Here is a 15,070-nt window from a genome sequence, read left to right on the forward strand (position 1 = left end):
ATACTGTACAACCTATGGATTAGGGGTTATCTATGCTCTCAAAGGCTTTATAAAAGAGCTATGAATTCAGATATTATGGAAGTTCTGCTCTCTGAGGAAGACGAGATGCCTAATAAGGATAAGAAGGCTAGTAGAACACTAGAAAATTTCAAGAAATATTCAATTAAAGATGCAATTTACAACTAGGCCAAGGAATGGAGCGAGTTGAAGGTCACCACATTAAAGAATGCATGGAATAAAATTCTGAGTCCGGTACCTGGTTAGAATAAAGACGAAGATAACTATGATTTTGAGGGCTTTGATAATGCGATTTTTGAGACATTCAGAGATGCATGTGAGAAAGATTTGCAACTTTCTGATGTGAATGCAGGGTTAAATAATGATGCTGATGATCCAGGTTATGGTGAATTAACTGATAATGAGATTATCCAGTGTGTTACTGGTAATAATGATGAGGATGTAGAAGAGGAAGATGAAAGTGTGTTATCTATTTCATGTGCTGCATCATTGCAAAAGGTTAATGATCTGCTTGATTTGGTTGCTGTAACTGATAATGAAGAACTGACAGATTATTACCTGCACCTAAAGGACATGAAAGATATTATAATGAAGCTCATAACAAAGAAACAAACTAAGATTCAAAAGTTTTTGGTACGGTTTCACAGTAGGCCTACAGGACCAGCACCCAGCACTAGCAAGGACTCACCTGCTGAGGATGCTCAGGCAACTAGACCAGCACCCAGCACTAGCAAGGACTCACCTTCTGAGGATGCTCAGGCAACTGGACCAGCACCCAGCACTAGCAAGGACTCACCTTCTGAGGATGCTCAGGCAACTAGACCAGCACCCAGCACTAGCAAGGACTCACCTTCTGAGGATGCCCAGGCAACTGGACCAGCACCCAGCACTAGCAAGGACTCACCTTCCAAGGATGCTCAGGCAACTGGACCAGCACCCAGCACTAGCAAGGACTCACCTTCTGAGGATGCTCAGGCAACTGGACCAGCACCCAGCACTAGCAAGGACTCACCTTCTGAGGATGCTCAGGCAACTGGACCAGCACCCAGCACTAGCAAGGACTCACCTGCTGAGGATGTCCAGGCCACTGGACCAGCACCCAGCACTAGCGATAACTTACCTGGGAGTACAGCACAGTTCTAATGACATTAAATGTACAAAGTGTAGTTCAAGTGATATACGTGTACTGCAGTAGTGTGATTCTAGTGGTCTGTACTTTATGTACATACTCTAGTGTATAATGTACATTTATTAGAAAAGTTACTGTTCTTTAAACAATTTAAATTCATATGTGTGGCACTCTCAGGATATTAAGGCTAACAAAGTTTGCACTACAAAACTCAACTGGTAGGGTAAGTACAGTACTGTAACGTGCAATATCAATTTATTTCATTGCAATTCAAATTCTTGGTTATTTAAATTTTTCAAAAGGCAAATGTGTACTGGCATATGTATTATTAATTTTTTTTTTTTTGGGGGGGGGGGGGGGATGCTGGGGCCGGATTGATGGAATGAATTCCACGCTGAAATGAATCGGCTACGCCCCCATATAGTTCGTTCAAGCGAGGGCACACTGTATTACTCATATAATTTCTACATTTACTGTCTACATTTAATGTCATTTAATTTCATGCATTTCTTTGATAAAGTGTTTACTCGTGTCCTTTATGATCTTGGTTATTTGTAAGTGTTGGCCCCATTAACCTTAAATTATAGTATGTTTATATTACTCTATGTTCTGATATGTTCCGAGAAAATGTCATGAGGAGCAGTTCTAAAATACACCTTGTATTTCCATTCTGTAATTAATGTAAATAAACTACTGTACTGTTGTTAGAACTACTGACTCCGTAATGTAATAATCTATGCCAGTACTCTGACTATACTCTGTACCTGTAAAGTAAGGCTGTAAAGTACCTGTACACATTTTTTGTCAATTTTACTGTAAATTATCTACTTAAAATTATCTGTTAGTTTAAGGACTTCCCCGAAACTCTATGCGTGCTAATGGCTTTACAAGAATGTAAAATCAACTTCATTTCTATATTTTCTCTTAACCCCCAATGTACCTTCTTGTATATAAATAAATAAATAAATGCTTGCCATCCTTATGTATCACCTTTGTATTAATTTTTTATTTTCCTTGAACATTCTCATTTTGTTAACTTACTTCTCTTATAGTATTAAGTGTTTTACCCCATCACAACATTAATTAAAAAATTTCTATATTACTATTAATTTTGCCCGAAACACTTTTCGTAATAGTGGCTTCATTAGTACAGTATGTGTAACTGCTGTCCCTTCAATTGAACAATACTCTTATTACACATAGAAATCACAATAGTGTGATGCATCAAATTTATTTATTTATTTATTTATTTAGTTATTTATATACAAGAAGGTACATTGGGTTTGTGAGAATACATAGCATGGTATTTACAATCTTGTAAAGCCACTAGTATGCGCAGCGTTTCGGGCAGGTCCTTAATCTAACAGATAATTTTAAGTAGGTAAATTTTAGCGGAATTGATAAAATAACAGATTCATTGCAAGAAAGAAAAAAAGTTAGACGAGAGAGATTAGTAGGAATGTTAGAGCACATTGGTATATTAAAGTTCTGATTGCTTGCATTGACAGCTTGATTGGAAATTTAAACGAAGATTAATAGGCACCATACAGCAAATTGAAAGCACATATAAGAAGACAGCAATGATCACAATGGTAAAGTTGTTTGGGTTGGGTACATGAAGATTGGGAGATTGGGTAGCACTAGATACATTGCAATTTTAAAGCAACAAGGTAAAAAAACTATGCAGATGAGATTAGGTACTTTTTAGTTTTGTTTTTGAATGATGCAAAAGTTGGACAGCTTTTCAATTCATTAGGGAGTGAGTTCCATAGACTAGATCCCATTATTTGCATAGATTGTGTGTACAGATTAAGTTTGACTCTGGGGATAACAAAGCGATATTTATTTCTGTTGTGGTGATAATGGGTCCTATTATATCTGTCCAGGGAGAGTTTCAGAACATGATTTGCATTTAAGAACAGGCCTTTGTAAATGTAGTTGACACAAAAGAATGTGTGGAATGAGATTATGTTTAGCATGTTTAGGGAGTTAAACAAGGGGGCTGAGTGTTGTCTGAAAACAAAATTTATTATTCTGATAGCAGATTTTTGCTGGGGGATGATGGACCTGAGGTGGTTTGCAGTGGTTGAACCCCATGCACAGATACCATAATTAAGATAGTGATAGATTAGTGCATAATATAGTGAGATGAGAGCAGAGTTAGGTACATAGTATCTGATTTTGGAGAGTATACCAACTGTTTTAGACTTTCTTAGTTATGTGTTGTATGTAGGTGCTGAAGTTGAGTCTCTTATCTAGGAATAGGCAAAAAAACTTTCCATCATTTCTATTACTAATGTTAACATTGTCTATGTGAAGCTGAATTGCATTTGTTGATTTGCTTCTAAATAAGATGTAGTAGGTCTTTTCTATGTTAAGTGTTAGTTGACATCCATAAGTGGACTTTTTTTTAGTTCATTATTAACAGCATTATTTAGTGTATGTGGGTTGGGGTTAGAGTAGATGAGGGTAGTATCATCAGCAAACAATATAGGTTTCAGAATGTTGGTGACATTAGGCAGACCAATGATGTATATAAGAAATAGGAGAGGTCCCAAGATGCTGCCCTGTGGCACTCCAATGGTTAGGTAGAGTAGGAGAGGATATATCATTGATGGCTACACATTGGTGTCTATCACTAAGATAGGATTGGATATAGTCCAGGGCATGGCCTCGGACTCCATAATGATGCAGTTTACACAAGAGGTAGTTGTGATTAACAGTATCAAAGGCCTTTTTCAGGTTAATGAAGAGTCCAGTCGTTAACTCATTTTTGTCAAGGGCTGAGTAAATTATATCAAGGAGACTAATAATTGCGTCGCTAGTACTCTTTTGGGAGTGGAAGCCAAACTGACAGGGGCCGGGTATGTCAAATTTTACGAGGTATGAGTAGAGCTGTTTGTAGATAATTTTTTGAAATATTTTTGATAGTATGGGTAGGTTTGATATGAACAAATTTGAAATGAGTTTGTTTGTTTGTTTGTTTCATTTCAAGTTTGATATGAACAAATCCACAAGAGCCGTGACGAGGGTTCGAACCTACGTCCGAGAGTGTGTAATGAAGTAAGGGCAAAGAGGTAGAACAGATTATTGACAGAGCTCAGGTGCATGGGGGAATTGTGTAAAAACCTGGTTTGTGTCTCGGAGAGACTGCAAGATCCGTGGTAGGTCAAGTTGATTTCTCGGTTGCAATTCTTATCCGTGTCATAGCTCAGTCGATTAACCACCATGCTGCGCCGAGTTTATTGTGAAATTCCCCCTGTGCGCATGAAATAAAGTGTTCCCAAAAATTCATTTTTTCTTTGTAAAATGATAAATTCCCTTCCCTGAACATATCTGTGAGGAGATGGTTCACCAGCTCACTTACAATAGTGCTCTTATGCCTGTGGAGGCCAGTACACTTGTTAAGTGTGCGGACTTAAGCTTGGTAACCAGCAACCGAAACATCAAGTGTTTGGGCTCATGTGAGAGCCCCATTCATCAGCAGTCCAGAAATGTTACCCTGGCCGGAGTAGCACATCTGTGGACAGAGATATGCCGATAGCATCATCTCATAGCATGATGATATGAGAGTACAAGAGATATAGCAGAGATATGCCGATAGCAGAGATATGCCGATAGCAACCAGGAGGCCTGGTCGACGACCGGGCCGCGGGGACACTATGCTCCAGAAGCACCTCAAGGTAACCTCATTGTATGGCTTGAGCGAGACTCAACTTTGCGCGGGAACAGCTAGGCCCCAGGCGTGGGGTGAGCTGTGGGCCTCCCGCGCGCTAACCAGTCATCGTCATGGAAACAGCTGCCATCTTAGTAAACATCTTGAGCCGCCATGTTGGTCGGCCATCTTGGAGTTGCCCTAGGGGCTGTGCTACACCGTCGCTGATTGGTTGAGAGGGGTAGGCCGCTGTATGCCTTCCTCTCATTGGTTATTTCGAGGAGGACGCGGGAATTGCGGGTGTAAGCGTCATTCTGAATATAGCTGCCACTTTGTCAAGACGCTCTCTGTACTCAATTCGGCCAAATTGAGTATAGGGCGTCGTGGTGGGTTGATTACTCAACTGCTTCACCTCCTGCTTCATCGACGACGGGGGTCGTCACAGAATCCGGCCGAAGTTGTTGCTTGGATTGGAGAAAGACATTGTGTACAGTGGGTAGAGGTACAGTGATCTGGGATTGTGGGGTAATGTGCATACGAGCAGTAACAGACTTGTAGATCCCATACCAGTGATTATTAATAATACCTGCTAGTACTCTGTAGCAGTCGATGGGAACGGGGAAATTCGTGTCAGAGTTTTAAGGCAGATTTCCCATGTTTGTGTAAGACGCTATCGTTGTGCGCATCACCTGGGTACGAACGCCTCGCTTTACCGGTGGGTCGAGGGTGCGAACTGAGCCGTGTTGTGAGGGGAGGGGTTCGAGTGCGCGCCAATTGTTCGTAAAATACCACGTGATGTACTATCACCGCCTACGCCACCTACTACTGCCGTGACTGAGGCAGCCACCCGTAGCGGGGTGCCTGATGTATGGGAATGGTGTGTAAGCCGGCAGTATGAATGAGTAAATACCTATGTGTGTATTTCTGGTGATCAGTTAGTCTCTTAAATCTTGAATTCGAAGTCAGGTGTTCCGTCCACATTGTCACGCAGCACCTGTGGAGGTGAAGTGAAGTGTGGACGAGGAGATAATCACCCTTTATTGTCATCTTGTCAGTCCAGAGGGACTTGCGTCTTGTGTACACAGACGTACAGTGTGTGTGTGTGTGTGGGTACACACGGGAACAGAGTATACATAGATTAGCCACGGACAGAGAGGATGTCCATGTAATAATTATATTCCATTGTGATAATTAAAGCATTTTTGATCGTCCGTGGGATGGAGTGATATCATTTCCATGTGTAGTCTTGCAGGTGTGGAATTCCAACACTGAGCGCTCAGGTTAATGTGTGTGTAACGTCAGTGATTCCTGGCAATGATTATTATGGAGTGTACCACAGTGTGGTCTTAATTTCTTGTATTGTTCCCAGGGATGTGACAAGTGTGATTTATATATATATATATATATATATATATATATATATATATATATATATATATATATATATATATATATATATATATATATATATATATATATATATATATGTATTGTGGTTGCAGTATTAACATAATTTTGGTAGAATTTGGTGAGTGACGAGGCTGTCTGGAGAGACCGCCATCGCTCTGTCGAGTAACGTAACTCTCGAGTGTGTTTATCGGCATGCGGGATCGATAAATCACTCACCCATGTGATTTAAGGAGTGCGAGATCTCCTTAGTGTTCCCAATAACGTTTGATAACTGTAGGCTACATGTGTCAGCAGTAATTATATATATATATATAATCGTAGTGTCACGGTGCCTAGTGTTATTGTGTTATTTACTGTGGTGATTGCAATGTGTGGACCTATGTTCTAGGGGTTATTGAGAGCACTGGGGTCATTTGCAACAGGAAGTAAGTGTGTGCAGTATTCTAATATTTGGAAATTATAGTACTTGCCGAGTATGTTATTGCAAAGGGGTTGTTATTTGATGGTGATTGTTGCTAGAGTTGAGCAATCACCGTATGTGATTGCAGTTCAGTAAAGTCATTGTGGGGCAGTGTTCTAGAGGGTTCATGTCCTGTATATTATTTTACTAGGTTCTGCAGAATTGTCATTGCAACCGCATTGTAACGTAAATCACTGTGATTTGTTAGTGTGATTTGTCATTGTCGTGGGTGAACTCGGCTGTAGACGAGTACTTGGGTACACATGTATTCTCCTGTTTATCTGGTAGGACATCGAAGTCCAGTATTCAGTGAGGTGATGCGAGGCAATTAATATAACGTAACCAAGGGAACGCCCATTGCTGTAAGAGAATTTGTTCTTTGACAATTTGAGTAACGTAGAATACGTTTGGGTTAATTTACTTTCCTGCAAGCAGCTTCGGTAGTCTCAAGGAGCCTAGCCGTCAGCCGGATAAGAATTAGAGAAATGAAAATATTCTAGATCTGGTCTTTACGAACAATGAAGACATTATCAGAGACATTACAATATCAGATACCACATACTCAGATCATAAGCTCATTGAAGTGCAAACGACCATCAATACTCAGAATAGACCTAAAACGTTGATAAAGCGAGAGGGGCTATTCAGTAAATTCAATTTTAATAATAAATGGATAGACTGGGAGATAATAAACAGGAAACTTACAAACATTCCATGGGAAACTGTTCTAAGTAATACAAGTCCTACAGAAGGAATAGAAAAACTGACTTCGGAAGCGTATCAAGTCTGTCTGAAACATGTTCCTTGAGGAAAGCCAGAAAGAGATCCAACATAGAAAGAGAACGCAGACGACACTACAAACGCAGGAAAAAAATAACGGAACTGATTATGCAGACACAAATTTCCTGTCAAAGAAGGAATAATTTAAATAGGGAGATTGAAGAAATCGAGCGAGAATTGAAACACTCATATGAAACTGAAGAAAGGCAGTTAGAACAGAAAGCAAATCAGGAAATAAAGAAAAGTCCAAAATATTTCTTCACATATGCGAAATCAAAAGCAAAAACCACTGCCAGTATTGAACCTATTCATACAAGTGAAGGTTCATACACGGAGGATGACAAAGAAATTAGTGAAATCCTAAAAAAGCAGTACGAGGACATGTTTAGCACTCCAATAAACATGAAAGTGGAAGATCCAGACAATTTCTTTATGCGGGATATTCAAACCCCTGTAAACATAACTGATATCAACACGAGCGCACTAAATTTTGAAAGAGAAATTGAAAACATGCCCATGCACTCAGCCCCAGGTCCAGACTCATGGAATTCAATATTTATAAAGAAATGCAAAGTGCCGGTAGCACAGGCACTCAGTATAGTGTGGAGGAAGAGCTTGGACACGGGGGAGATACCAGATGCACTTAAAGTAGCAGACATAGCCCCTCTACACAAGGGAGGGAGCAAAGCATTGGCAAAGAATTATAGACCAGTTGCACTAACATCGCACATCATAAAAGTATTTGAGAGAGTGATTAGGAGTCAGGTCACCAATTTCATGGAGACCAATGACCTTCACAACCCAGGCCAACATGGATTTCGAGCGGGAAGATCGTGCCTCTCACAGCTACTTGAGCACTACGACAAAGTCACTGAGGCATTAGAAGAAAAACAGAATGCTGATGTGATATACTCGGACTTCGCAAAGGCTTTCGATAAATGTGACCATGGCGTGACAGCACCCAAAATGAAGTCAATGGGAATAACCGGTAAAGTAGGACGCTGGATACTCGGTTTTCTGTCAAACAGGACTCAGCGAGTAACGGTCAACCATATAAAATCTAGTCCAAGTGCAGTTAAAAGCTCTGTACCTCAGGGTACAGTCCTTGCACTGCTGCTTTTCCTTATTCTTATATCAGATATAGACAAAAATACAAGTCACAGCTTCGTATCATTCTTTGCAGATGACACAAAAATCAGTATGAAAATTACCTCGGCTGAAGACATTGAAAAACTTCAAGCTGATCTTAATAAAGTTTTCGAATGGGCATCAGAAAATAACATGATGTTTAACAGTGATAAATTCCAGGTACTCAGGTACGGTAAAAATCAGGACCTTAAACATAATACAGAGTACAAAACACAATCAAATGTACCCATAGTAGGAAAACAGCATGTAAAGGATTTGGGAATAATAATGTCTGATGACCTAACGTTTAAGGAGCATAACCAAGCAAATATTGAACAGCCAGAAAAATGATAGGATGGATTACGAGAACTTTCAAATCCAGGGATCCCATCACAATGGTTGTACTCTTCAAGTCACTTGTGTTGTCCCGTCTTGAGTACTGCTCAGTACTCACTTCCCCCTTCAGAGCAGGAGAGATTGCTGAAATAGAGGGAATACAGAGAACATATACGGCAAGCATAGACGCGATAAAGCACCTAAATTATTGGGATCGTCTCAAAGCCCTCCAAATGTACTCACTAGAAAGAAGACGAGAGAGATATCAAATAATATACACCTGGAAGATACTGGAGGGCCAAGTACCAAATCTACACAGTAAAATAACAACGTACTGGAGTGAACGACATGGAAGAAAATGCAGAATAGAACCAGTGAAGAGCAGGGGTGCCATAGGCACAATCAGAGAACACTGTATAAACATCAGAGGTCCCCGGTTGTTCAACACCCTCCCAGCAAGCATAAAAAATATTGCCGGAACAACCGTGGACTTTTTCAAGAGGAAACTAGATTTATTCCTCCAAGGAGTGCCGGACCAACCGGGCTGTGGTGGGTATGTGGCCCTGCGGGCCGCTCCAAGCAACAGTCTAGTGGACCAAACTCTCACAAGTCAAGCCTGGCCTCGGGCCGGGCTTGGGGGAGTAGAAGAACTCCCAGAACCCCATCAACCAGGTATCAACCAGTATTGTCTGTCGTAATTAATGGTCAGTGGGCCGGGTAATTGACGTGTTTCAGGAAGTCAAAATAATTAACCTCGATCCTTGTTTGATCGACTCACACGAATGCTTCATTGTTCCATTAACGTAACGTCATTATTTATCTGTCCGGAAGTACCGGCACTTGATTGACTCGTGGGAGGAGTAACGTCATTTTAGAATAACGTAAACGTGGAGCTAATTACTGTTATTAGCCACCTGAATTGGTCTGAGTATGGAAGGCTTAGACGGAATTCATACCTTAATGTAAATTGCTGAGCCAGTGTGAAAGGTTGCGTATTTTTATTGTTTAATTATTGATCTTGAGGATAATAATTAATTACTCTAAAGCTAATCACGAGTGATTACCGTTCTCTTAGCACTTTGGACATTGTAAATCAGAGTTTACCATCGCTGAGTGATTAGTAACTGATTAACGTAAATTAACGTAACTAGTAAAGAGATTAATCAGCTGTCTGGTAGTACAGGGATTAATTAATGGGATTTTCTCACTGAATGCTCGACAGGTAGAGTGTTGTGTAATTTCTGCGTTACTAGTGACAGTTGTAAGAGTTATTAAATTAACGTAAATGCTATTTTGTTATTAACGTAAATGTTATTGTGTTATTAACGTAAATCAATTGTTATTGATTGTTGATCGTCCGTGGCACGGAGTGTTAACGTAAGGATTAATTTGAGGAAGGTTTGCTGGAGTTGCCAGTGAACCCATTAGTTATTGTTGTCATTGAAAGACTATTGATTTGATTGCATTGCATCCGCCATTGCAGGTGTAGACTGCACTGAGGCGTAGAACAGTTAGGAGGTTACTGGAGACGTGTTTCAAAACCCACTGTGTCATTTGTTGTAATTGTGATTATAGATCTGTTAGTTCTTTTTTCTTGATTGATGCCTCTGTGTTCACGCTTATGTTCGAGTTAGTTCATTATGCAGTTCGAGGGGCTGGTGTCTAGCTGTCATTGATAGTGTCACAGGAAGGATTTCGAGTAACGTCATTGACATTTCTTTTTGTTTTGTTGTAGTAGTTAGTACTTTATTGAATAAACTAAGTTGTTATGGTTAACACTGTCTTTTCGTTACACCCCACACACTATTATTGTTATGCATGTGTTCTTCACACTCGACTAATAAAATTGAGACCGATTCTGAGTTTTGGACCAAATATACGGCACCACATAACAATAAATTATTGTTGTGAGAGCCCAGGACCTACTCGTTAGATTCGCTTCAGCGATTGGCGAAGGTCGACGACCAAGTGGAGGGGATTTCAATTTTCATTGGGGTCTCGGCGTTTGCTCGCGCCTAGTCAATTGTTCATACATGGTCCCAAAGTGAGGAATGAGCTGCTTACTACACTGGTGTATTAGCTAAGCAAGTCCTTCCTCAGGCGACCTAATTGAATATCACGACAGGAATAAAGGTTAAAGAATAAAGAAAATTCTTAGAAATTTTCCGAGCTCAATTCCTTATAACAATTTCATTTATTCCACCACTTAAAACTCTCACAATATCTATGTAAAAATAAATACCAAATTCCACTTACTTTGGCTCTGGGGATGTGGACAAGGTGCGTTGTGATGTCATCAGGGGCTGGTCGCCCATGTGTGACACGCCCAGACACGGTCGCGCGGGCCATTCAAGCACCAGATGTTGGCACAAATATATTTTCAATTATCTGTTTTATGTATTTCCAATTTGGTTTTATTTGTTTGTTTTTTTATCGTATACCTGGTTGATACCTGGTTGATGGGGTTCTGGGAGTTCTTCTACTCCCCAAGCCCGGCCCGAGGCCAGGCTTGACTTGTGAGAGTTTGGTCCACCAGGCTGTTGCTTGGAGCGGCCCGCAGGCCCACATACCCACCACAGCCCGGTTGGTCCGGCACTCCTTGGAGGAATAAATCTAGTTTCCTCTTGAAAATGTCCACGGTTGTTCTGGCAATATTTCTTATGCTTGTGTGCATATATGATGCATATTTGTATCCTTTACAATATGTATACAGCAGAATGTTCATAATGTTCCATGAAACTGTGATACATGTGTCAGTAATGTGTCCACAATAAATGTTTATTGTCGCAATATTACGTGTTAAAAATTCACTAAAATTACAATATGTACAGTTTCACACACTATTTACACAGTAACACACTGTATTACACACTCAGTACTTCGGAAGTGAGTAATAATCAATGAAGTAGTCCAGGGTACACAGCGCAACTTCGCTCTCGTTGCACCAGGTACAGATAGAATTTCGCTTCCTGTTTCTTTGTTCTGTGTGCTTGCAAATAACGCACTCATGTACACCCTTGGCATTAGTACCTGTAGGTAGTATGTAGCCAAGCTTGTAAAATGTAAGGTAGTCTTGAAAAGATTACAGGGAAAGATCAATTTGTAAGGTAGTCATGAAAAGATCCCCTTGTAAGGTCCCACACAAGAAGAGATTCAGCCAGCCTCAAAGAGTGTCCGTCAGTAAAGAAGAGATTCAGCTATTCTTGAAAATATCTATGGAAAACACCACCATGGAAGCCGCTAACACTGCTCATCTATGCTACTTGTATCAGATGCATCATCAATGAATGCAGAAAACGATTCATCTATGTATCATCTAAATAAATTGGAGATAGCATAGATGGGCAAGAATGGCGCTCAGAGCTACAACTGGATACGCTCGCTGTATGGTCCTCATAGGTGCTGTATCACTTGCATCTGATCTTTGTGTTAGGTCCTATTGCGTCTAGCTTCACCAATATTATGACCCTTATATTCTTTAAACATTAAGGTTTGAATTTCACCGACAAAGCACGATCTTTCAACTTGCGTCGGACAGGTGTTTGGGAGCCAGAGGCGCGTGTGTCACTCGGTACTAACCCAGCCAGCAGCCCTAGGGCATAAGGGGAATTTTTTCCTAGATGGCTACCTCTCACTGGAGGTCCTAAGAGTCCATTTCGTACACAACCAACCTCGCACACATTTAGAATGGGTACGAAAAAATCAAAATGAGCTTTCTCGGTTGGCAAACCGCGTATTCTCGGTTGGCGCAGTTAAGTGGTTAAGGAGCGTCTGGGATCTTCTCTGATGTAGGTTCGAACCCTCTTCACGGCCCTTATGGATTGATTTATTTATTTAATTTATATACAAGAATGTACATTGTGTTAGAGAATACATAGCATAGTATTTACAATCTTGTAAAGCCACTAGTACGCGCAGTGTTTCGGGCAGGTCATTATCTAACTATTACCTAACAGCTAATTTTAAGTAGGTAAATTCTAGCAGAATTAATAAAATGATAACATACATTGCAAGAAAAAAAATGAGATGAGAGAGAATAGTAAGTATATTAAAGCACATTGGTTTATTAAAGCTCTGGTTGATTACATTGTCAACTTGATTGTTAATTTAAACAAGATTAACAGACACCATACAGCAGATTGATAGCACATATAAGAAGACAGCAATGATCACAATGGTAAAGCCATTATTCATTTATTACTCTTATGTTCTTTGTACACAATCTTTTGAATAATAATAATATTTTTAATATTATTATTTACACATAAAATCACACTAACGTGATATACATCAATGAGAAAATTCACTCGGGCTGTGAGGCGATGCGAACCTGCAATGTTTGCGTCACCTCACAGCCCCAGTGGATCGTTCATTGATGTATATCTCCTTAGTGCGATTTTCTGTGTATCTGAAGATGGGCATACGGTGTTCAACTACAATACTTAACCCCTTCACCTGAGTGCTTAGGGGCCTTACGTAAAACTTGGCCTGGCTTCAGGACTTCCTGTGATATCAGTAGAAATCTGATTGTAAGACTTTTAGGAAGTCAGTGGTGGTACAGTGGTAGAGTATGCAGCTGGCAATGCCTTGGTCATGGGTTTGCAACACCACACAGTCCCAGTAGATTTTCTCTATTATTATTATTATTATAAAAATTATTATATTCGATAGGCCAATGTCCACACCCCAACACTGCCATAGGCCTATTTCCACACCCCAACAATTGCATGTTGAGGTGTAAGACAATGGTGGAGCAGAAAGTACTCAAGAACTTACGGATGATGAGAGTGCGAGGAACAAGGTGGTCAGGTGGAGCCAGTGACTCCTTCCTTCAACAGTTTTGTCTCTCCCTCGTGGTATATCCTCAATGTCTTCAGTGGTGTGGCCTCACCACACACTTACACTGTCACAAGTGTCCTGAGAGTACTGTGAGAGGGACAATTTGGCGGGTATTGTGGACACAGGTCTTTAAGACAGGCGAACTTCACGAGTCGTGGAGACGTCTATAGCAACCTTTGTTGTGATGACGTCACTCGCTCGCTCGCTTACCCGCCACGTCGCTCTTCCCATTTTCTTTGGTTACTGATCATTGCTGACGTTTAATTAACCCGAGAGCCACTAATACTGGTGGCCTCAACGAGGACAGGAAGTTGGCGGCTTGTCAAAGGTCCTACCCATTTGCCTGGATGATCTTTTCTATCTGTATTTTAAAACCCAGTAGAGTTTTGGTGTTTACCTTACCTACTCCTTGGCGGGTAGGCTGTTCCACGGGTTTACAACCATACGGGTGAAGAAGCCTCTCCTGTTTTCTGTCCTACATTGTGGCTTGTTGAGCTTGAACCCGTTGCTCCTCGTTCGTATTACATCTGACCTTTTGAAGAAAGTGTCCGGATTGACATCGTCCAAATTGTTGACTTGTGATGGACTCTACTACCGGGACCCTGGACTGTACTATCAGGACCCTGGACTGTACTACCGGGACCCTGGACTGTACTACCGGGACCCTGGACTGTTCTACTGGTGTAAGGGGGGCTAGCCTTTAACCCTCACTTTCCTGGTTAAATGCTGGTCGTTACTAAGTAAAACTATATACTGGAACCAGAGTATGTGCTGTGTAGCCTAATAGTTCACCTCATCAAGATCTAAACATTTGACAGTTTAGATGTCACGGCTGGAGGATACTGTACCCTTCTATGTTATACTGCAACTCTGAAGTTCTCCGCCACCACCTGCTACCCACTGATTAGTTTCCTCAATTGACGGTGGAGCAGGATACCCTCAACTAGGCATAAACCCCGAAAATGGATCCCCAGTTATCGGAAAAGGATGGGATAAGATTTCGACGTTAGTGTGGGAATTAAATCTAAGTATAAAGGGACTATCTTTGGTATTAAATAAATGCTTGCTGGCTTACAGGGCAGTTATAGCCCCGCTCCTGTGCCAGGTAAGTCCACTACGGGCTCACCATAGCCCGTGCTACTTTGGAACTTTTGTTGTAAGTAGCTGAATCTAAAGCAGCAGCAGGCTTACAGGGGGAACCCAAGTTTCAAACACGGGGACTTAAGATCAACAACAATGAAAAATTATCGTTGGGGAAATTCCACTAAACACCACAAATTCTATAACAGATTTATTACAGCAAAGATTAACACTG

At 40.8% G+C, this 15,070-nt stretch overlaps 1 protein-coding gene across 1 annotated transcript in view; it reads right to left on the reverse strand.

The window, feature by feature from the left end:
- Positions 1-13,935, reverse strand: part of LOC138371309 (uncharacterized) — a 71,748-nt gene extending 57,813 nt beyond the window's left edge. Inside the window, exon 1 of the mRNA XM_069336094.1 lies at positions 13,693-13,935. The gene's annotated coding sequence lies outside the window, so the exon portion shown is untranslated. The remainder of the gene's footprint in view (positions 1-13,692) is intronic.
- Between the last annotated feature and the right edge of the window lie 1,135 nt (positions 13,936-15,070).

Source organism: Procambarus clarkii, chromosome 35, assembly GCF_040958095.1.
Source record: "Procambarus clarkii isolate CNS0578487 chromosome 35, FALCON_Pclarkii_2.0, whole genome shotgun sequence".
Lineage (NCBI taxonomy): Eukaryota > Metazoa > Arthropoda > Malacostraca > Decapoda > Cambaridae > Procambarus > Procambarus clarkii.